The sequence below is a fragment of the Meriones unguiculatus genome, chromosome 3 (assembly GCF_030254825.1).
Source record: "Meriones unguiculatus strain TT.TT164.6M chromosome 3, Bangor_MerUng_6.1, whole genome shotgun sequence".
In the NCBI taxonomy this organism is placed as follows: Eukaryota; Metazoa; Chordata; class Mammalia; order Rodentia; family Muridae; genus Meriones; species Meriones unguiculatus.
Window position 1 is genome coordinate 175952916 of NC_083351.1, and position 23878 is coordinate 175976793.

General features: G+C 44.7%; 1 long non-coding RNA gene across 1 annotated transcript; it reads right to left on the reverse strand.

Annotated features, from left to right (window-relative positions):
• Nucleotides 1-13438: 13438 nt before the first annotated feature.
• On the reverse strand, nt 13439-23384 carry LOC110562819 (uncharacterized). The gene is made up of 4 exons (XR_002477254.2): nt 23216-23384; nt 20410-20531; nt 18852-19146; nt 13439-14096 (listed from the first exon to the last, which is right to left on the reverse strand). It is a non-coding gene; the product is annotated as an uncharacterized LOC110562819 (long non-coding RNA).
• Between the last annotated feature and the right edge of the window lie 494 nt (nt 23385-23878).

Consider the following 23878-nt stretch of genomic DNA (forward strand, 5'->3'; position numbering starts at 1 on the left):
GAATCTCTCCCCAAAATGCAAATCCTTTTTTTTAAAATAAAAGTATTCATAAGAATTTATATAATAGGTAATATTTGAATAGGAAACACGTTAAAATAGTCTGTAAATGTGTCAAATGTGTCTGCACGTTGTTTGCTCTTCAGACGTGAAAATAAACATGCTTTGTCTATGATTGGCTGTACTTACATGCTCCATAGGGGACTGCTGGCGCTGGGAAGAATTGAGAGGTCACAGGGTCAATCCTCTCCGGCAGAGAGGTAAGGTGCGAGAGCCAAACTCCCTGGACCAGGCTGGGCTGTCCTCGCTCTAATCGAGCTTTCCCATTTCGTGACCGTGTATGTTCTTCCTGTGCATTTACAATGACACAAGCAAAATTTCTGAAACAGATCTCATGTTGATCACTTTTGCTGCTCCTGGCTGAGAAACTTTTTGTCCCGTGGCAAGAGAAAAGGACCCAGCTGGGTGCTCCTTTCCTCTTTTCTTGTATCTTTTCCTCGGCTTAGCATGAGCACGCTGTCTGGGCGTGTGGTACCCAAAGTGTGGCCACGAGGGAAAAGCAGTATGAGCACGGAGAGGCCACAAAGCCGGCGGCATCAGCTTGCTGTCCCTGCATCCTTATCTCCGGAGCTCTCCTCACCTCAGGCGTCAGTACAGGGCTGAAACTGATGTGCTTGGAATCCGTTACTAATATGCTTCTCCGTTCCCAACATTCCCCTAAATGAGGAACACGAGGGGAAGGGAAGGAGGGATGGAAGCCACTAGGCAATGTGGCCATTATTTCCTCTGTCCCTTGTAGACAGCAGACACTGTGGCCACTGTGTTTCATGTGGCTTCAGTGTTTTGATTCCTGATACTCTTGCTTTTTTGTTTTGTTTTTGTTTTTGTTTTTTTTCAAGACAGGCTTTCTCTATGTAGTCTTGGCTGTCCTGGACTCACTTTGTAGACCAGGCTGGTCTCAAACCCACAGAGATCCACCGGCCTCTGCCTCCCAGAATGCTGGGATTATAGGTGTAAGCCATCACACCTGTCTGACTCCTGCTTTTTTTTTTTTAATAAAAAATTAATTTTGAGGGGCAAAAGCACACTGAAAGCAACTGAGTAGAGAAATAATAACCAAATTTAAACCGTACACGAATAAGTTGAAAGCAGTCCAGAATCTTTTGCAACGGCACGGAACCTCTTGAGAGAGCAAAGTGTAAACTCTGATTACGTGGAGAAAGCAAATGCCGTCTTAGGTCCTTACAGGCGCGGAATCCAAAGGCCTCTGCCTGTCTGCTTTCTGGGGGCAGTTACACACCTCAGTCCCCCCGTTAGAGTGTTTGAATACCCATGGATACTCCTTCAAAGCTCTGGCAAGGGTTCTGTCTGCTTCGGAAGGGCAAGGAGGAGGGCCTCGCAGACAACGTGCTGCTCTTGACCGCGCACACGGAGGCGCTGGTACAGATCCACAACTACAGAGGCTCGCAGGCCCCTCCGCAGTCACACAGCCATGCTCCCTCTAGCTCACGCTTCAGCTGGCCAACTTCGTTTAAAATAAATATCCCCAGGTCTCCAGGACGGACAATGTCAGCCTCTCCTGGTTGCTTTTGGAGGGATGTGGAAAGTAGATGCTTTCTGCCACCTTGTGCCCAAAAGGAAAAATTGCCGGTTCCCAGCCCGGGAGGACTAGGGTCGGTCACGCTTTAGCCTGAGGGCAGTGCACTGGCCTGGGTTTCTCCAGCCAATCACAGCAGACTATCTGATCCTCCAGCCAAACACAGCAGACCGCCTACTGCTCAACCCTACTAAGCACCCCTGCTTAGCTTCTTAGGCTTAAATAAAACCCACAAAATGACCGAGTTTACCAAAATTCTGTGAAGATCAAAAGAGAACAGGCACCCCTGGGCTTTGCTAAATGGATAACGGTAGAGAAAGGCGATCAAGAATAAGGCAGGAGACAGGGGGATGGCTTGGCTGGCCAGTGCCTACCACACAAGCATTGGGTTACCTCAGCAACGGGTGGAGAGCTCCTTGGCTGGCCAGCCTAGATTTTTCTGACAAGCTCCACGTTCAGTGGGAGACTTCGTCTCAAAGGTAGAAGATGGAGAACAGCTGAGGAAGGCATCCGAAGTTAACCTCTGGCCTACTCACACACAGCCACGTGATGCAGAGCCTCACTAACACATGCAAACCCTCCACAATCAGGAACGAGTGCATATGTCACACAGATGTGCACACACACACACACATACACACACAGGATAAGCCAGGGGTGGCTAAGTTCAACACTAAAAAGCGCGTTTCTTTAAGAATTAAGCTTTTAGACAGACTACATTTCTACAGGTAAATAAGAACTTTGCAGTTGGTGACCTTCAACCCCACCGCGTGTATTTTAGAGTTGAATAAAGATCGCTTCAGTTGGAGGACCAGGCAGCAGCGGTGATGAGCACGGGGCTCAAAGACACATGGGCTCTGGATAGGAAAGGCCAGGAACTGCAAGCAGACGCGGCCACCCAGCGGACAGTACAGCAAAGCCTGGGGTCGTTTATTCTCCTGCCCCATATTTAGAAACACGGCTGCCGAGCTTTTCTAGGTCAGGCTGCTAATGGATTCGTAACAGAAGTTAAACAGTCTTAGGCTTATTTGCTTAGGACAGTGGGGCTGAGGCAGCCGGGACGCTGTGGCCGGTGTCTTCCGTTAAACAAGCGGTCACTCAGCGGAGCTGCCTCTGACGGGGGCTGGCCTGGCACCAATCTTGGGATAACATGTATGATACAGCGTCGTGGATAGGGGCTCGGTTGTTTTCATGTGTGACAGGTTTCTTAAGTGACTGTGACTATATTCCAATGACTAGATTTCAAACGTGAAATCACCCTGGGTGTTTCTTTCAGTGACTACCAAATCACTTTTCTGGGCCTCCCATAAGCCCACGAGCAGCCCAGATTTCTTACTAACCTGGTACTGTGGCCTGAAAAGAGCTGATCTTTATGGATACCTCACATCAACAAATAATAAAAGAGAATCAGAGGTGCAGGTCAAGATGGCCCTCGCCGGGCTCTTGGGCACCAGACATTGTTGGAAGTGTGCGTGTCTTCCTTAGTTCACAGTTCTGTGCTAGAAGACCTGTTGGTCAGGAAGCAGTGACGTGCTTGCTGGTCCTGTACTGAATGGTCGCTCAGACAGGACATCCCAAATTGCTCAGCACCACACATCTCTAGAAGCCAAGAAGATACCAAGATGGCACCCATTAGTGTAAAAGAGTCATGTGTGCAGATGGCAGTGGCATCTCCTGCTTCACATGGCTCAAAGCTCTGTGTGCTGACAAGATCTGTTTACTGCGAGCAGGATGTTTAGTCAGTAGACTCTTTAAGTAATGGTCCTTGAATATGTGGGCTTCTCCACCAAGTTGGCCTTGGTCCTTGGTTAGTGACAAAGAGTGGTCAACAAGAGTCCAGATTATCCAAACCTCAGACCCCATCTCAGGCCTGGGCCCCAGTCACCACCAGGCTTCCAAAGAAGCAACAGGCAGAATAAAGATAGAATATACCTATGTGAAAGGTCCCTTGGTCTGAAAGCACACATACAACCACTGGAAAAGAGCCCCTTTCTAACTCTCGGACAAGGCTTTCTCAGAGCCCCAAGTGAATGAAGGGACTTTGCTATTTCAGCTTATTCTTGCTTGTTAAGCCATGATTTACTAAAAAGCTAGGAAAACAAGCATTTGATTGGTTGACATGTATTTATGTTATAAAATAATATTTCTGACCATAAGAGTAAAATTATGAAAGCAAACACATAAAAACAGTAAAATAAATAGAATAAAAGGTAAATAAATGTCGACTGAAATAAAACTTAAAAAGTAAATATGTAAAAAGTAAAATTAGAAAAACAAAGAATGCAAAGGAAAAATTATATTATCACATTGGTCCTTTGTCTAAGTAATTATTTACATGTGTTGCAAGAAAACGGTATCAGACTTTCCATTCGATTTAGCATCCTGTTATCTTACTTCATTATAGAATATGCTCTCTGCTAATGACTTTTCCAACTACAGGCTAATGCTTATTAAGGAAAGCCAGACTATAGTATACATCCAGTAATGTAAGTGTGCCCTGGTTTATGGTACTTTCAGCTTACAGTGTAAGGCTTATTTGTGTGCAAGCCCTCATGACTCATGGACCATCTGTACTGCACGAATCTCCTTTCACGATACTCCCTGCCTCTTCCTCGGGCCCCAAACCTTGGTGGCTGACTCAGTCCAGGTAAATAACCTGAAGCTCTCTAGTTATAAACAAAACGAAACACCCCAAGCCTTGTGCTCCCACACAAAGCTTCCGATTTTGTTGTTGTTGCTGTTGCCCTGGGAATCTATAATTCAGGACAGTGTCCAGGGGATGGCAGTGTGCAGGCTGGCCTGAGAACGCCCGTCCCTCAAGAGGCCCAACGCTGTCACCAGGAAAGCAGTCACTAGGTGGCAAACTCACTTCTTAGGAAGTATTTTGAAATAAGCCGAGCGTGTCACTCTCATTTACAACTAAATTTGGACTACTGTCTCACTATTGATAATTAGTTTTTAAAAGCTGAAATGCACTCATTCCCTTAATATGGATTCTGGATCTCTCTGGCCTGATCTTGACAGCCTGACACTCTTTATCCAAGGGTGGGACCCCTGTGTTCCCCCTTCCATGCTGGCATGCCAGCTGGTGTCGTCATGGTTCACGCCTTGTCTGGGCAGCCATGCTGTTGTGGCTTCATGGTTGTGGCATCCCTGCCAGAAGTCACAGTCTCACAGAGGAATCCTGGTCTTCTTCCACAGCGCTCTCTGGGCCTTGGGGATGGGGTTGTGCTGTAGATGTGTCTGATGGGCAGGGTACTCGCTCTCAGTCAGTTCTCTGCCTTTTGACCTTGGCTTGCTGTCGTGGTCTCTGTCTGCTGCAAACAGTGTCTGTGATGGGGGTGAGAGCCACGCTTACGTGTGGGCATTGGGGCAAAGGTGGAGAATGAAGTCAGGAGCCACGTTGGCTTGGGAAAGTGCCATAGGTTCAGTTCTAGGCTGAACCTCACCCACCCTTCCTTACCAAACCCCGGGTTCCTGTTTCCTTAGATAATGACAGGATTTATCTTAGGTGAAAATATCTCTTTTCTTTCTTACTAATGTCTGGATCTCATTGAAGCCAAGCCAGCTGTGCTCAGTTTTAGGACCTGGGCCCAGCCCCACCCATCATTACTTTTCCTTTCTCTTTATGATCCATACAGGCTCTTAAAGGAACCAGAGTGTCCTCTGGTCCAGAAACGCCTTGTTTGATCGCTCCCAGTTCTTCTGTCTCCACATAAAAGCATTTCTTTACTTGTGTAAGTGTGCCTCAGTGCGTGTATGAGGACGCCGGTGTGCAGAAGCCACGATCAGAAGACGGCACTGCATCCCCAGAACTAGACAGATAGGTGTTCGTGAGCCCGGTGTGGAGTCTGGGTCCTCCGCCAGTGCTCCCAACCACCACACCGGCTCTCCAGCCCACGTTCCTCTTCCTACATGGATGTCTGCGTGTCTGGTGCCACCGGAGTGAGTCACTCTTTCTGCTTGTGTCATCGGTCCTGTTTTCTTCCCTTCTTCTCCTGCGCTTCCCCAGTTTGCTCACCCCGGTCACGTGACCTTCACTTGTCATCCCCAGCTGGTGACGCACAGCGCTCCAGATAGTACCTGGCACCCAGTAATGGTCACTTTCCTGATTTTGACCACTCCTGTTAATAATCCCGAATTGTATTAAGGGTTGTAAATGTATTTTTACTTTTTAAATTATGTCTATATGGGGCCTGTGTAAGCATAAGTGCATTTGCCCCTGGAGTCCAAAAGAGGGTGTTTTGAGCCACCCTTGTGGGTACTGGGAACCAGACTTTGGTCCTAGGCAATAGAATCACTTGCTCTTAGCCCCTGAACCATCACCCAGCCTCTGGACTTCTTGACATCTTTACGAAGTCTACGTTCTGATGCCTATGCCAAAGCTTGGCCCTAAATTCAGGTTGAACTAATACCAGCTTCTCTAATTTTAAAACAGCCAGCCTCTTTCAAAAGAGAAACCTAAGGCAAATCTGACTTTGCAGATCCCAGCTGATTGTATTTGCAGCTCCAGGTATCAGCAATGACAACTTGGAAACGGTTTGAAAGGCCCCGCCCTGCAGCATGTGCTGGCGGTCTCATACTGAGAAAAGGAAGTGACATACAGGAAGCAGAGGTGATGTTGATTTAGCCCCGCAGTGAGCGGCTATGTTTTAGCTGGCCCGATCAGCTTTCTGGCTCACTTAGGTTCAGCAGCTGCGGTTGTTAGGGGATGTAAGGGTCCCTACAGTCTGTCAGCATACGCACAGGGACACCATTCAGCCAAACATATGTGCAGAGGAAGTTTTAGGCCAAGCTCTAACATGGTTTAACATCTCTCACGTTTGCTTGCTCAGTCAGAGCCGGATATTGGACAGCTCTGTCCTGAGATCATGGGGTATCAGGTACTTTCTGAAGCCAATGAAATTGTTGGGCTTCCTAGTGCTGTTTCCTCCAGGGGTTTTGAGCTCAAATCCTGTGATCCTAGGCCTTAACTTTAGCTCCCACTTTTCAACATGCTTCCTTACTGTTTATCCAGGTGTTTGTAGAAACCTCCAGGAGGCAGGAACCAGATGGAGCCGTGCCCTGTAGCACAGTGATGTTGGCTTATCTGCTGGCCGAAGCTAAGCTGTCAATCAGCATCTTTTCAGTGTGGCTGACTAAGTCGGCCTCTGTTATTGTTCTGAGAGAGACATCTTGTTAAGGTCTACCTACTGCATTCTCAGCACTCCATAGGTCTTAATACTAGTACTACTAAATGATAATGTCAGATTAGCTCCAAAGTAATAGTAAAAGATGATCAATATAGACTAAAGGAACAACAGACAATTTTCACTCCTAGGAAAGAAAGGGTCCTTTCCCCTATCCTTATTGGAAACTGCAATTAAAATACCTAGACATGTTTAAAAAAAAAAAACCCTCCTAAAAGTGAATAGACATTTTGGTCAGGACCTTAAGATCCAAAGAATGACAGGCAGCAAATATCTGAGTTTTCTTTCTTTTTTTCCCTTATGAATCCCAATTTGAAGCTAAATAATCTGCAAATATGTCAGCTAGTACAGACAAAATAAAATAAAACTAAAATGCCAGCAAAAACCTACACCCATTACCCAAAATAACAGGAAAGGGATAGCCAGGCAAGACTGGAAAGTTAAGGCAATAGTCATTCCATGGCAGTCAGACACCACAAAGGAAGGTGAGCCTCCTGTGCAGGCCACTGCTGAGGAAAGTCTAGACTTTTCACCCTCGAGAAACCATACAGGTGCCCCAATTCCATTACCACCAGCACGAAGGCTGTGCCAAGTGGCAAAGAAAATGGCCAAGACTCTCATCCCAGCCAAACAGCTGGCCGTGTGGCATCACTGGAGAGCGTGTGCAGACCCTGGACTCCACCCACACCTGGCAAGGCTGGCTGCTGTAGAAGGGTGGGGGGGACTCTCAGAGCGAGATCACCACTGCCTGACAGTAACGATACCAACCATTTGTGGTGCCAGTGGAAACCGCTGGGAGCCAGAAATGGCAACCCTGTCTGGGGTAATGAGGAGCTCACTCCACAACCACACGCATGCTCACGCATGGATGTCAAGGGGGTGCTAGCAGGGAGCCTAAGCTTCTGTCCCTACCTTACAGAGCTGAAAGCCACCCAAAACAGAAGTTAGACTGGATGTAGGAAGATGCTTCTGTTGATAAGGGGCTTGCTGTGCATCTGTGAGGATTATCTGGGATCAGATTATTCCCAGAATTCAAATAAAAAGACATGCATGATAGTGTGTGCCTATAATCCCAGCTCAGAGGGAACAGACAGGCGGAGCTTCAGAGTCTCCTAGGCAATGACCACAACACAATCAGTGAGTCCTAGATCCAATGAGAGACCCTGTCTCAAAGAATAGTGCAGCTGAAGACCCGTGTGTACTCATATGTACACACACACACACACACACACACTTATAGTCCCAGTCTCAGAATATGCTCTGGAAAGTACATCCACAACGCTAGTGCACAGTGCCATCATCATGTGAAGAGACGGAGCCTAAACATGAATGAGAGAGAGCATCACGCAACTCACATCAGCTTTGGTTGACATGAGAACGTTAGGACCACCCAAAAGATCGTGGCAAGGAAATCATAAAAAAGCTCCGGTGAGGGAGAGCTGAGTCCTCCACACAGGGAAGCACAGACAGGCTCCGTCCAGAAACGCAAGATCCGTGCAGAAGCGTTAGAATTGAAAAATATTACTGAAAAGTTTGATAACTCGGTGGACAAGAAGAATGAAGGGAATGAAGGAGAGAACTGTAAAACTGGAAAATAACATGAAAGAAATCATTAAGTCTGACCAGAGAGGAATAGACTTAAAAACATGCAAAGGGAAAATCAACCAAACCAAAGCAATCCTAAGTGAAGATCCCCAGGGACCTGTGAGGTATAACAAAAATTCTAATATTTGTGTCACTTAAGTTTCAGAGGCAGGAATAAAAGGCAGAGCTGAAAAAATATTTGGAGAAATATCTTTGGCAAAAGATAAAAGCCTACAAATTCAGGGGCATTATTAGAGAGAGAAAGAGAGAAAGAGAACAAAACAAATGCTAGCGAGACTACAAGGAAAGGCATATTCTCACACCATTGTTGAGACGGTTGTGTGGAATAGTCGTTATGGAAAACAGCTTCATCAAACAACCAGAAATAACACTGCCATGTGACCCAGCAATACCACGACTGAATATGTACCCAAAGGAGCTGAAATCAGTATGATAAAGACATTTATGCATGTGCCTGCTCATTGCAACATTACTCTCAACAGTCAACACATGAATCAACTGCAGTGTCCTTAGATAAGCCAACAAAAAATATTATGCAGCCATAAAATGGCATTGCACCATTCACAGAAACTTGGATGAAACTGAAGAATTATATTATATTGTCTTATTAATATAATATTATAATATAAATATAAATGTAATAATTAAATAACTCAAACATGGAAATACAAGTTCTGCATGGCCTTACTTACATATATGTAAAAGGTAGAAAGCTCATCTTGAAACACAGACAGTGAACTAATGGTTTCCAAGGCCTGGGAAGGAGAGAAGGAAAGAAGGACAGTGGATGTGGCCAGATAGGAGGGCAAAGAACTAACACTCCAGAGAACAGGGAGGTAAGCTACGGTTGACAGCCAAGTCATAATTCTAAATGGCTAGCAGAGATAATTTTGAAAGTTGTTGACAAGTAGTGATAAACATACCAGAAGAGATGTTTAGGGCAACCTCTGTGATGTGACTGATCATTACTCTTTGAAGGTGTATTGACAAGCAATGCTTTATATCCACGAATATGTACAATTCTTTATTTTGTGTCAAAATAAAGGTATCCTGGGGGTGTATCCATTGCTGTTGTTTTGACAAAGTTTTGCTATTAGGACAGGCCTTGAACTTGTGACCCTCCTGCCTCAGCCTCCTAAGTCTTGTGCTACCACATCAGGCCTAAAATTTATTTATTTATTTATTTATTTATTTATTTATTTATTTATTTATTAAGACAAATTTTAAGTAGATATAATCCCAATGGCTGGAAAACTAAAAGAACACCGCAGAGGAGATGCTTAAGGAAGCCTGCAGCCGGCTGGAAAGTCACATGGGTTTCCCTGTCTGGGTGAGCAGGGCCTGCGGCTCTCCATCCAAACTCTTCTAGAGTAGGGTGACCTGTCTCCCTATTAGTGGAGGCTTCTGTTTCTGGCCCACAGAGGAGGTTAGAAAATCTGTCATCAAGTTCCTTTTGCATTTGCCAAAAGAGTGAATCATGCAAAGTGCTTGTTAGAGAAAACAAAAGGACAGAGAAAGGGGACTTTATTGCTTTGTTTTGTTTTTAAATACTTTAAAATTTTTATTGTTGGAAATAATAAGTAATCAATGCTAGATGCTGCCTGTAGATTCTTTTTAATTAATTAATTTTTTATTAATTACCATTTATTCACATTATATTCCAGCTGTAACCCCTACCCTTATCCCCTCCAAATCCCATCCTCCCTCCCTCATCTCCTCCCATGCCCCTCCCCAAGTTCACTGATAGGGGAAGTCCTCCTCCCCTTCCATCTGACCCTAGCCTATCAGGTCTCATCAAGACTGGCTACGTTGTCTTCCTCTGTGGCCTGTTACGGCTGTCCCTCCTCAGGAGGAAGGTAATAAAAAAGCCAGCTACTGAGTTCTTGTCAGAGACAGCCCCTGTTTCCTGTACTAGGGAATCCAGTTGGACACTGAGCTGCCATGAGCTACATCTGTGCAGAAGTTCTAGGTTATCTCCATGGATGGTCCTTGGCTGGAGTATCAGTCTCAGAAAATACCCCTGTGCCCAGATTTTTTTTGTTCTGTTCCTCGACTTGTGGAGCTCCTATTCCCTCCAGGTCTTTCTATCTCCCCGTTCTTTCATAAGATTCCTTGCACTCTGTCCAAAGTTTGGCTATGAGTCTCAGCATCTGCTTTGATACCTTGCTGTGTAGTCTTTCAAAGGCCCTCTGAGGTATGCTCATGTCCTGTTTCCTGTTTTCTCTTTCTTCCCATAACTGTCCTGTTTGCCTTTCTGAATGAGGATTGATCCTCTTACCCAGGGTCCTCCTTCTTGCTTAGCTTCTTTAGGTGTACAGATTTTAGTATGTTTATAGTATATTATATGGCTAATATCCACTTATAAGTGAGTATATACCATGTGTGTCTTTCTGCTTCTGGGATACCTCACTTAGGATGATGATGATGATCAAGTTTGCCTGTAAATTTCATGATTTCCTTGTTTTTAATTGCTGAATAGTATTCCTTGAACTCATTGGCACAGGAGACAACTTCCTGAACAGAACACCAACAGCATAGGCTCTAAGATCAATAATCAATAAATAGGACCTCATAAAACTGAAAAGTTTCTGTAAAGCAAAGGACCTCCCCCTGTCATCAGAATAAAACGACAGCCTACAGACTGGAAAAAGATCTTCACCAACCCTACATCTTACAGAGGGCTAATATCCAATATGTACAAAGAACTTAAGTGGCCTGCAGACGTGCTCTTTGGTCAAGCTAATGGAGCCAGTTTCCCAGCTGAGGTTCTTTTATCTCTGCTGCATCAAGTTTACAACCAAGAAAGAGCCATCACAGAAGTGTTTCTGAAAGAGATTAGAATTCAAATGAACAAACTAAATAAAATCATTTGACATAACCAAAGACACTGAATGCCAAAATGTGTGCATGTGTGTGTCAGTGAGTGTGAAAGAAGGGGGTGTTTTCTCTCTGAGATACCCAGCTGTGTTCCAGGACATGAGGTCTCCTGGCCCTCAGCCTCCAGAACTCACACTGCAGCCTCCCGGTTCTTAGGCCTTCAGAACTGCACTGAATCACACACCAGCGTCCCATGCCTCATGAGATTTCTCGGCCTCTGTAATTACATGACCCAGTTCCCAGAAGATGCCTCCTGTTCCGTATCTACGTATTCTCTCCTGGTTGTATTTTTCTGGCAAGCTCTGACAGACACAGGCATACTATTATTCATAGAATGTGGACTTGTGGAAACCCACAAAGAAACAGCAACTCCTGCATAACGTGGGGATCCCAGCACAAGCCACACCGTCCCCCACGCTCACAAGACTGGGGAAAGTGCTGTAGCATGTAGCACTCCATCCTATGCTCGCCTGCACGCCTCACATGGTCCAGGGACCCCCTCATGTCTCTATTCAGACCAACAGTTCAAAACAGTTGTTAGGAATTTCAAGTTGAAGTGCTGGCGTATAGTGGGAAGAGCACATTTGCCAACATAAGACCATGAGTTTTAGCCCCAAAATAATATATATGTACATATATACATTCTAATGTCTTTTTAAATTAAAGCACTTCAACTCACAACTACAAAGAATGACGAAGTATGTTTGAGTCCTTAGCCAGCCCCATGCAGCTCACAGGCACACACAGAACCAGCTCCACTGGTCTTTAGTCCACACTTCTGCAATAGAAATATACTTTTCTATTATTTGCTTTCCTTGTACGAAGGGATAAGAAGCTGTTAAAAAGAATGTACTTTTCAGGCCAACAAAGCAATGTGTCAGAGGCAGAGCAGTAGAGGAGGTGGGATAGAGCCTCTTCCGGGCTTGGAGAAGCAGAGCAGGAAGTCCCGGAAATGTTTCCCCCTCAAATTTAAACAGAACAGGATACTTCTCCTGTGGGTGGGTTTCAGCAAACACCATAAAGGCCGCTGTATACAAACCTTCCCAGAAACAGCAGGCAAAACTGTACCCATCCCTACCCACTCTGCCTCACCTCATTTCCTTTGCTTCCTGTGGCTGCCACATCTTATTCAACAGACAGTCAGAAAAACATCGGTTATTAGACAACCCGTGGTTAATTTATATTCTTAGCATGTGCTGTTTGGTCAGTGCAGGGTGATTTAAAGATGCATGTTAGCTCTGCCGCTGAGTTTCTCAAATTCCCAGAAGCAGCTTCAAAAACCAGTCATTTCTCTCTGGCTAGAAACCAGTTCCTTCCTTGAGGTCCTGCTGCAAGAGCACCACGAACAGAACTAAGTGGTCCAGCAGAACTTACCTACGAAACAAAATGATCAGAATGTGGAAACTCGGTGAAGGGGCTGTGTAAATGCCTCCTCTTTCAGAGGCAACAAACGTTCAGTTTTAGGCTCTTGGTCTGGATGTGCTTTCTCGTCTCCCTACAGTACAGGGTCTGCCTAATGCAGCTCAGGTCTGCCTCTGGCCTGTGGTCAGAGCATCACAGTGGTGCTCCCCTGTTTCGAATCCATTCTTTTCTGGTCACACTACATCAACAATGTTCTTAAATCGTACACGATGGAAAAAATGCATGGAATTCTTAAGGGAGTTCCCAAGGGAAAACAAGTTTTGTTTTCATTGATATTAACTACTTGGAAGAAAAAACAAACAGACAAACAAACAAGATGTAATGAAAACATTTAGAACAAAAGTTTGTCTTTAAAGTCATAAAATTCTCCTGCTGCTAACTGTCTCAGTCATGGTGATACCATCTCAACTTCGGTTCAAACATGGAGATCTAATGCAGTGGAAATTTGGAATGACCCCGAGGAGCAGACATTTAGGGGTAATAAGTGTAATAGTAGATAGCTGAGTTGGAATTTCTACAAAACTCCTCACAAAGGAGAGGCAAACTCATAGAGGCAGAAGTTTGAAAGTAGAACTAAGTTTTTTCCAAAGAGAGCCTGAGGTGAAAGGTTTTCCAGTCATGATGAAAATAGAATTTGCTGACAGAGTTGTGAACACATTGGAGAGCTTACAGCAGGGTTGTGAAAGAAATTTACAGAAAGCATTATTTATTTTTAACTGGAGTATTTCCAAACTATCTCTGGGAAGTGCCTGCCTGCCCTAGACCATTATCTCATTCTTTTTCTGTCTGCTGCCCCTCACTAATTTTCCAGGGCTCAGAGGTCACTTTCAGAAGCACAAAAGCACTCAACAGCATTTAAAACTCCTGGCTCAGTCCTTCTTAACTTAGAAAATTGATTGGGGTGAGGTGGGTACCTGTGGCTGACAAGCTATTCCTTATTACTGAAAAGAGAGTGTTTATTCTCTTAACACACAAACACACATTGTTAAACAACTGATTATGTCCATTCATTAACACAGTTGAGTTGGGCCTCTGCAATCACTATTGAAGCACACTTATTTTATACCTCTGAACCGAGGAGGTGGGTTTATTGTATACAGCTCAATGAGGAGGCAGGCTGAGCCCAGTAGGGAGTCTCCATGGATGAACACTCTCAGATGGTAAAAAGCTGGGGTCGACATTTTCTGCACACACAGCCAACATCTTCACATGAGCCAGGGCAAGCTTTGACATTCCCACGGATCTGAGACACTGAGGACCTTGCCGTGGCCATGCTCAAATCAAACAGTTCAGCCTCGCCTGGGCTTTCATCTGCTCTCCGCAGCAGAGACTGCTGATGCTGAGCCATCTTAGTCCTTTTTATGTAGTCTCAGTAGAATCCAGGCCTCTCCCTTTCAGCATAAGTCTTCCTGTAAGAGTAAGAGAACAGAATCTTCAGCCTGCATGGAGACCTACCACTGCAGCGAGGCTGGCCTGAGCACTTCTGCAGCAAGGAGGGCCCATCTGAAGCCATCCTGAGGTGGTAGTCAGGATAACTCCTTCCAAAATGAGATTGGCCAGGCTATGGTGGTGCACGCCTTTAATCCAAGCACTTGGGAGGCATAGGCAGGTGGCTCTCTGAGTTTGAGGCCAGCCTGGTCTACAGAGTGAGTTCCAGGATAGTCAAGACTATACCAGAGAAACCCTGTCTCAAAACACTAAATCTATATATCCATCCATCTATAAATACATACATCCATATAAACATATAAATAAATTAAAACTAGACCCTGAATTTTACTTCTCAGACTCTACCCCTACTGTAGCAGCGACAGGCCGCAGCCATATAAGGGTCTTAAGTTTGCCTGGTTCTCTGATTTATTCAGAAAAGTGTAACTTTCCTTCTCTTCTATCTCTGCCCCAACATTTTAGGCTTCCTTCCTCTTCCTCTAACACTCCCCTCTCTGCCAAGAAGCACGTGTCTGTCCTCCACACTCACTTGATGTCATGGCATCTTCTCCTTTCATCTTCATTCTCCCCAGGAAACTGTGGAAATTTGCAGCTAGCCTGCCATGTGGTTTTTCTTTTAAACTCTCACAAAACTGTTCTTGTGTTTTCCAGTTGAATCCATTCTTAAATTCTTCTACTAATGAGATTAAGAACTCCAAAACAGCGCCCTGATTTCCCCAGCATTGGTATCATTTCTACCTTAATTAATCTATTCCACAGTCCTTCACAGGGATGGCCAGAGGCTAGCCCAACCTAGGTAACCCCTCACGAACACATCCAGACATTTTTCTCCTTGGTGACTGTAGATTTTGTTGTTGACAATATTAATAACCAAAAATAGCATCAATTTGGAGAATGCTAGTGGAGAATAATTTTTATTATTAGAAGGCATAGCTCTTTCTTACAATTGAGAAAAATCTCAGCATTGTTTACTTATTTAATTCATGTATTCTGACATTTATCTACATTAGTGTTTCTCAGCCTTTTTAAAATTCCTGCTTTTCCTTGCAAAGGCAATTTTTGAATGTAACCTCTGGGTGAAACATATTTTTTATTTACATGTGTATTTAATGGTGCGCCTTGTGAATTAAAACAGCATTTTTTTCTTCTCAGTGATCAGTGTGCTTTACTCTGCAGAGGTTGCAAGGCACACCATTGGAGAGCAGGGAAGAATAACTGCCCATCCTTTCTCGGCCCTTTGTCTGAGATCAGATAAAGACGTGAGGTCTGAAACGTGATCAGGATAGGCAGAGAAGAGGTAAGACTGATGGGCAAGCGACACTGGCCAGCTGCACGCTGACTTGTAAAAGCTGTGAGTCCACCCACTCTCTGCCTGCACCTCACTCTGCATGCACTGCTGTAGCTCCCTAGCCTCCCAAGCCTAAAGCCTGGCTTCTCTGGTGAGCATCTCTAACTCCTTCCTGATAACAAGTACTTCTTCTGACCTCATCTGAAAATTCTTCTTACTCCTGAGCTGGGAAATGCTATGAATTTAACATTGTAACCCTCACACTTCCTGGATATGAAAGACTCATAGTACAGAGCTGATGCAGTGCTCCTTAGAGGACGTGGGGGGAGGGTGTTAAAAGAGTGCTTTTCTTTAAAGAAGGAAACGCTTCTCTCTTTGGGGAGTGAAGGTTTACACACCATGGAAAAGGAGCGGGGTAATCTGTAACAAAAATTTTCTTCAAGTGTCTCTAAAATGGTAACAATAATACATAATTCAGGGGATGCAGCTCTGCCCTCTCTTAATTCCCTTGTAACAAGCACGGCCTGTTCTGACACACGGGAAACTTGGACAGGAGTGGCTAAGAGCATCTTTGTCATCTTTAAATTCGTCCTTGCACGAAACATTCCCTTGGACAAAATTCCCAGTCATAAATCTAACTGAACTCCATGTTCCAAGTGTTCTTTATCTTCATAAATAATTCTGTCTTCCTTCTGGTTCTCACTCTCCATCCATCGATTCAGAAAAAGAAATCCTTTGTGATCTCCATGGCCTTAAGATTTCTAGGGGAAGCAGGGCAGCTGGGCCCTACTTTTCAAAAATCTTGCCTCTAAAACAATTGTTACCCAATTCTCTATTTTTATAATGAAAAGTTTCTCAAGGTCCTATGATATCCAATTCTTTATACACATAAATAAAAGGTTTTATAGTCATATAACATGCAACAGAGCAAATGGGAACTCTTGTCTTTATTCACTGTGAAGCAAATATGTTCGATTATTTTATTCCTTTACTTTATTAAATAGCTGTATTTCTGCAAATCTCCTTGGCTGTGTACTGTAAAGAACTCTACTGCGTGCAATGCTGAGGTTGACCACGAGTTTCCATTCTATGACAGTCTCTGGTTCTGAGCTGAGTTCAGAGTTATTATTAAAGTCTTCATCCAGCTACTCTTAACGGTTTTTTTTTTTTCCAAATCGTGGATAGCATTAAATAAGCTGGAGAGTAGGGAGGAAGAAAATTGTGACTTTGTATAAACAATGGCCAACTTTTACTTTAGATGATTGAGTTCTTAGTACAGTAATACAGAACTCTTCCCAAGGAGTAACTTTAAATATGTGAACTCCAAACCATATAAACATAGTGTTTTCCACAGGGCCACTTAGAAAGAAACTGTTAAAAAAACAAGTGCTCCTCACTGGCCTCCCCATAATTCAGAAAGTGGTATTCCAAGCCTAGGTATGAAAACGGTCAAAGACAACTTAAAAAAAAAAAAAGGATCGCTCTGGGATACTAAGTTGGCTTCTCAATAATGCCAACCCTCCTTCCGTAGCTTGCCAAGTCCTGGGACTCCAAGTATGAGCCAAGCGAAGACCGATACACTCAGAAATTTAATACAGAATCCTGAAAGGAAGAAGATGGTAGCATTTTATGGAGAATACTACTATGAAACACTCAGAACAGGCAAGAAAACCAGTGTTGACATGAATCTAGCCCACATACAGACCTGTGCCTCGCTAGAAATAGCACAATTGATAACTATCCACTGTGTGCTTGACAGTGTGGGGAATTTAGAGTTAGGTTCTTCAAGACTTTAATATTTTTGGGGAGAAACCGTTAAAATAGACATAAAGTACATGAGAAAATGACAAAACATGTGAGGGAACACGGGGAAACGTGGCTCTGTGGACAGCAGCTGAGAGTCTGTAAGGCACACGGAGACTGTGGAGAATGAAGATGGCCAGAGAGAGCTTCTCCAGGAAAATTTGTCTTGACACCTGCGATGGTTGATTTGCTTGTTAACCTGATGGATCTAGAGTTACCATGGAAACAAGCACGACCATGAAACGTTATCCAGAATTAGTTAATTGATGGGGGAAGGCCCAGCCAACCTGAGGGTGGGACTGTTCCATGAGTTGGCGACCTCAAAAAAGAAGGAAGCTAACAGCAGACCAGAACCTGCCTCTGCTTCTGGATCAGCCAGCTTAAGCTTCTGGGCTGCCTCTCCTGTAGCAATGGACCATGAGCCAAGACAACGTCCTTCTTTACGTTGATTTTTGTCAGGAACTTTGTCACAGCGACAAGACAAATAACTAACACAGCGTCACTTGCTCCCCACAGTGACCATGACAGCCTGGCCTGGGATCATCCTCCTCCCGTGGCTTCAGCTAAGGTTTCCTGAGCATGTTCCTTTCATCTTGAGCCTAGGCTCTGGAAGAACATAGGACGTAATGGGACAGCGAACCGTTTGGAAGCTCTGGGAACTTCCTGCACTTGTTTATAAGTCAGAGAATTATATATTTGGTACTCTGAGTATGCCACTCTGGCCACCCTTTAGGACCCACAGAATTCCCTCCCTTTTTAAATATAGTGGCTGTTTTGGGGTGAGACACATGTTAAAATATGACACAAATCTTTCCTGGTGGATTGTTTAAAAACACCCAGTTATAATCAAGAAAACACACACACGTGGTGCACAGGAAGGAAGAGGTTTCTCTAGTAAAATGAACACTGCAGTCGCCAGCGGTTCAAAAAACATAATTTAAATCTATTATAAGATCCAAAATCTGTTCCAAATGTCTCTGCCAATTCTTCCTCTCACTTTGTGCTAAAACATTGGAAGAGAAGAAATGTCTTAAAGCAAGGATTTGTGCTTCACATTATCAGGGTGATGGTTGACTAATATTTGTCCCCGGTGATGGTCTGGAGGTCCAACAAGAGTAATAGAGGGTGAGGCTTATGATTCAGCCTTCATTTTACCGATTTTTAACATGTTTTCTCCTTTGATCCAGGTTGTTGGCAACCTCTAAGAACTGACAGCTTTGTAGCCCACCAAAAGGAAATGATTCAGAAAAATAGCATGTCCTGCGCTTAGAAGGATAATTTGCAGTTCAGCAAAGGATATGTTTATATCTAAAAGTATTCTGAGGCATCTTTACAAATATTAATAGTTAGGTAAACTAATTAATTAACAGTTGTTGGCTTTGGGGTAAATATAGTCAGTTGTTTTGTTTTGGTTTTAATTTAGTCATTTACAATGGGAACTCAGAGGGGGGAAAAACCCACAAATAATGAAGAGACTTTTGAAAGTTTAAGCTCTTTTCAGCAAGTCCGCAGTGAGAAGAATCAGCCAGGTGCCCCGGACAGCAAGCCACTAGCATAAGGCAGAGACCTCAGGAAGATGTCACTTGTCACCTGTGTCACTGGTACAGTCCCATGGTGTTCTTACCTTTCCAATCTAGGGGAGCAAGTTGACCAAAACATGAGCCAAAGGAGGGGTGTGGTTAGAAATCTATCCTCACCCACTTGAGAAAGCTGCATTGTACCTGCTCCTCCTTGAGCTGGGATTTCAGGATGGGGGGGGCTGGCTTTGTGGAGGTGACAGAAAATGTTTGAGTTACTAATACATAGGTGCATATGTCTGCTTCGTCTGGAGGGTAGCTCTTGTAAGCAGGAATGTCATATTCTCGATCTCATCAAGTCTTGTAGAACACAATCCAAAACTCTGACCGAGGCTGAAGTATCTGGAGGTCACAGGAATGAAGAGAATTTAGCCATAAAGGAGTTGACATCCTGCAGGAGAATTTATGAGATCCTTCTCTGGACGTTTCTAGAAAGCTGGCACCAAACACACACAAAATTAGACTCAGTGTTGGTTTATTAGGCTTTACTTTCTGTTACAAACAACAAAATCCCCTGCTTTGGCCAGCCACAAACTATGGAAATGTTAAAGCAATGCTGTGGGCTGCGCTTGTCGTGAGCCACGGGCTTCTGTCTCCCTCTCCTCTGCACTCTGAGACAGGTTGCTTTTGCCTTTGCTAAATATAGCAGCTGGCTCCCTGCTACTTCACAGCCGGCCGGAGAATTTCATTATGAGGGTGGAAAGCTAACACCATCTCTGATTAGTAAGACGGTCAGCTGATAGCCCTCCTCGCCCTGTGGAAAATTTATGACAATAAGAGGCACTGAGTGACAGCTGAGCTCATTAAAACAGCTCATTACCATGACAAGCAAGGGCAGAGGCTGCATGGCACAGTCTCCCTGGGCGAGCTGTTGGGTTCTGAGAGGGGATTCCTTCTCTTCCTGCTCAGATCCATAGCCCTTGCCAATGTGGGGGACCCTTCCCTGAGTCTATCCAGCTCAGGGAGTTGCTTCTCCAAGGACCCTTCATCTGCATCTTTCAGCAAGTTTTTGTTGCATTCCCACGAAACAGGCTTCCACCATGTCCAGGCATGTCTTTGCAACTTCCCCTGCCTTGCTCCCTTGCGAAAAGCCCTCCCACTAACGAAGGCACCCTCAGAGCTCCGTCCGAGCACACCTTCACATTCCAACAACCTTATCTGAGGACCGCTCTTGCTTCTCAGCAGCCCACGTGTCAAAGCTGAGCTCCGGCGTCTCCTCCTCTGCCAGGCCGCTCATTAGAGCCAGCGAGGACAGACCTGTCCCCGGATCAGTTACATGAGGTAGCATCCTGCCCAGTGCCGGGTCTCCTGCCCCCTGACAAAGGTCATTGGGTCAAAAATATAAAATTTCTAATTTCCACCCACTGACCTGCGGTTACTGCAGTTAGCACTAGGGGCGGGGCACTCCTTGTGATGTGACGCCTGTCACCAGGATGGTACTTGTGGAAACACTGAACTCACACTAAACTCCCCTCGTCATCTGATGTAAAGCTGTGGACATATTTATTCCACTGTGGTGGTGTGTGAAATAAGTGCGTTCTCTCACCTCTCTGTGTTAGTTACAGAATTTTATACTACTCGCAGTCAGAGAATTCCCTTTCTTACCTGGTAAATCTATGCTGACAAACTGATCTCTCCGTGTTAACATACGGACATTCATGTCACACTTTGTAAAATCTCCACACGAGTCCATCACAGGAAGAAAACATTATTTAAACAGTCCCCTGCTGATGAAAAATGAGATTTGTTTTTCAATTTAAAAAATTATACTTAGTGCTTAAATGAACATTTTATCTATGTATTTTTTTTTGGAAAGTTATGGAAATATATCGATGAAGTACATTTCTTTCAAGTCGAATTTTTAGCTTATAGAAGTTTCTGTGTGTTTAGAAGTATTTTTCTTCTGTTAAGGTATTTATCATGTGTGCACCTGTGCAGGGGACACATGCAGGTAGGAAGACATTTGGTAGGAGCCAGTTCTCTCCTTTCTCCACGTAGGGTTTCAAGGGCAGAACTCTAGCTGTCAGGCTTGGTGACAAGAGCCTTTACCCACTGAGCCTTCTTGCTGGCCTAGATTTCAGTTTTGAGAAAATATGACAAATAGCTCTGCTCCAAAAAAAGCTAATATTTCTTCCACAGAGGATCTCCTGAGGCATTTCAGAAAAACTTGCTGCATGAAAACCAGCTACAGCGGTGGACAGAGGAAGAGGCAGGCTCCAACTTCTTAGGGACATCAGCACAAGGAGAGGGTCCTAGTGGACCCTCAGTGGACAAAGTGCTTGCTACTGAGGCATGAGGACAGGAGTTCCGATCCCAAGCCAGGTGTGGCAGCTCACACCTGGACCCCCAGAGCCAGGGAGGCAGGCAGGCCACTACGGGGCTCACTGGTCACAGTGCCAGCAAACCTCGTCACACGGGTAAGCCCAGGTTCAGTGAGAGATCCTGGCTCAAGAAATGAGACAGAGAGTTATTCGGAAAGACACCTGGCATCGACCTCTGGCCTCTACAAACATATGTATACATGGGCACACAGACAAGCAACACACGTACTCATAGACAAGGATGAGAGGAGCCGCACACCCAGAGGTTAACTAAGGCTAAGCTGGTCCTGCCACAGTCAAGGTCTGCCTGAGTTTTCTAAAGACTGTCAACACCCCAAGTATCCACTAAGAATCAGCCACACCCCAAGTATCCACTAAGAATCAGCCACACCCCAAGTATCCACTAAGAATCAGCCGTGGTCCCGTGGCAGACAAAACACACCAGCTACCTTCACGACGTTGTTCATACTGCAGGGCTCTGTTACCTACCGTAGCCAACCGCTGGAATACACAGCAGTTATGACCAACAGCCTTTGTCAGCAAATCAGTATGGATCCCCAGAGGGGAACACTGATTGAGTTAATTCATGAACTTTCTCTAGGAGATAAAATACTAATTTGTTACTTTAAGAAGAAATAAATACATCCCTTTGCTTTTTATATTAGAGAAGCAGGACGTTGACTGAGGTCATGCAGTGAGCATGAATTCAGCTGTAGTTCAAGGCTGGTGAGGACTGGGTGAGAACTGAGCAGGGCTGTGAGGCTCCTCAGGACAAGAGACACATAAGTCATATTGTTGCCAAAGAGCTTAAAGGCCAATGAACATTGGCTCCATTCTGAAAAACTAGTGAATCAATAGGTGTGAACCCCCCCCCCCCCCAAAAGAGCAAGCAGCTGTCAGGTCTTTGTAAAATCTGTCACTTGTGAAAGAGTTCTGCTCAGTCATGAGGAAATGGTTACGAGTCACAGGAAACATTGAAATAGATGGCATCATGAAGATGAAATCAGCAAAAGTAGACCTAAAAAGTCTTTTCTTTCCTCCCCAAAAACTAAATATGGGAAAGGAGAGAAAATCCTTCATATAAGATACTTACAGAGGTGCATGGGAGATATATTAATCCTGCTTCAAACAAACAGAGTAAAAATAAAACAGGACAGTTGAAGAAGTTTACTATGTGCTAGATAATTCAAAAAATTAGGTTACTGTGGCACTATTTGTCCTTATTTGTAAACATATAGTAAACTATAAATATATAATAAGATATAAATAAAACTGTCACTTGAGTCGCAGGAAGAGGCTCGACTCTGAGCAAATCAGGTCTGATCTAGAGACTAATTAGCAAAGAGAGGAGCTGTGGGGAAGGAAGAAAGGAACTGGGCCCATCAGTTTCCATAGGGCCCATCAGGCAGAGCGCCAGGCTGGATAAGTGCTGTTTCAGCAGCCTGTTCTGATAGCAGGAGCATGCCAGGGACGTCGGGAAGCCCCAGGGATGGAAGGGAGGGAAGCTTTGGTGCGCGGCGCAGTCCGGCAGCCAGGCAGGCAAGCAGGCAAGCTCACGGTCCGTGCTCTAGGTGAGGTTATGTGCGGTTCTGCTGGAGTCCAGGCCGGGGAGCCAGCTATCACCCCAGCAAGAAACAAAGACAAGAAAGGAAAATGAAGGAAATAGAAGAGGCTGGAAGGATAAATTGAAGTCTCAGGACAGTGATTGGGAGTTCCTTTAAATGCCCCAATCTGAAAGGAGTCCCTGTTCCAAAAATGTCCTGAGGCCTAGGACGCACTTAAGTCACCCGGGCGGAGAAGGGAGCGCTCAAGGAAGCTCCGGAACGGAAGAAACAAGTTCATTGTACGGCAGTCTATATTTTCTATGTATTTAAAATTCTCCACAGTCAAATATCGAACAACAGAAAAATTTAGCTGTAAGACATTGCTAATACCCATTTCAAGAGGCTAAGTTTAGAAAGTCTGAATTCCCCGGGCCTTGGCCACAAACTCACTAAATGGCGCGGGGGGCGGGGCCTGCTTCTCAGCTCTGCCAAAGACCTTAAGCAACCGCAAGGACAGTAGCCACACGGTATGGGAAACATACTTACAAGTGGGGGCGAGAGCCAAGCACAAGCTGTAATTTGGCTGAAGGCACTGACAGGCCCCTTTAGCTCTCTCGGTGGTTTTGAACTGGGAAAGCAGCGCGAACACGGTGCTCCAACACAAACGTGTAATCTTCGGCCCAGACAAACGGCTGCCCTTGTGGACAGTCCCGGAGCAGGGCCTGTCATCTTCTTCACGTGGAATTTGCCTGGGTTACACCATCTCACCACATCCTTCCTGAGAGGGTCCTTCCTCTCTTCCACGTTCTGCTCCGTCCCCTTCAAACTTACACCGAAGGGAAGAACGCATACTTTCCTTGCTTAGCTCTTTGAACATATGGCAGCAAGAAACCTCTTTTTAAATAATTATTATACTTTACTTACTCTTGTTTTTTATTATGTTATAATCATTTTCCCCTTCCCTTTCCTCTAATCCTTTCCACACCCTTAAAATTCATGTCCTGCTTTTCTTTGTACAAACACACACAGAGAGAGACAAACACATGTAGTCATACATTTCATATGTAAATATGTATTTGTATTTACCTAAATATATAAATACAACCTACACAGTCCACTTGGGGTTAATGTTACTGGTATGTATATAATTTCAGGACTGGCCACTTAGTACCAGGTGGAAATCCTTCCCTGGGAAAATCCATTTCTCTG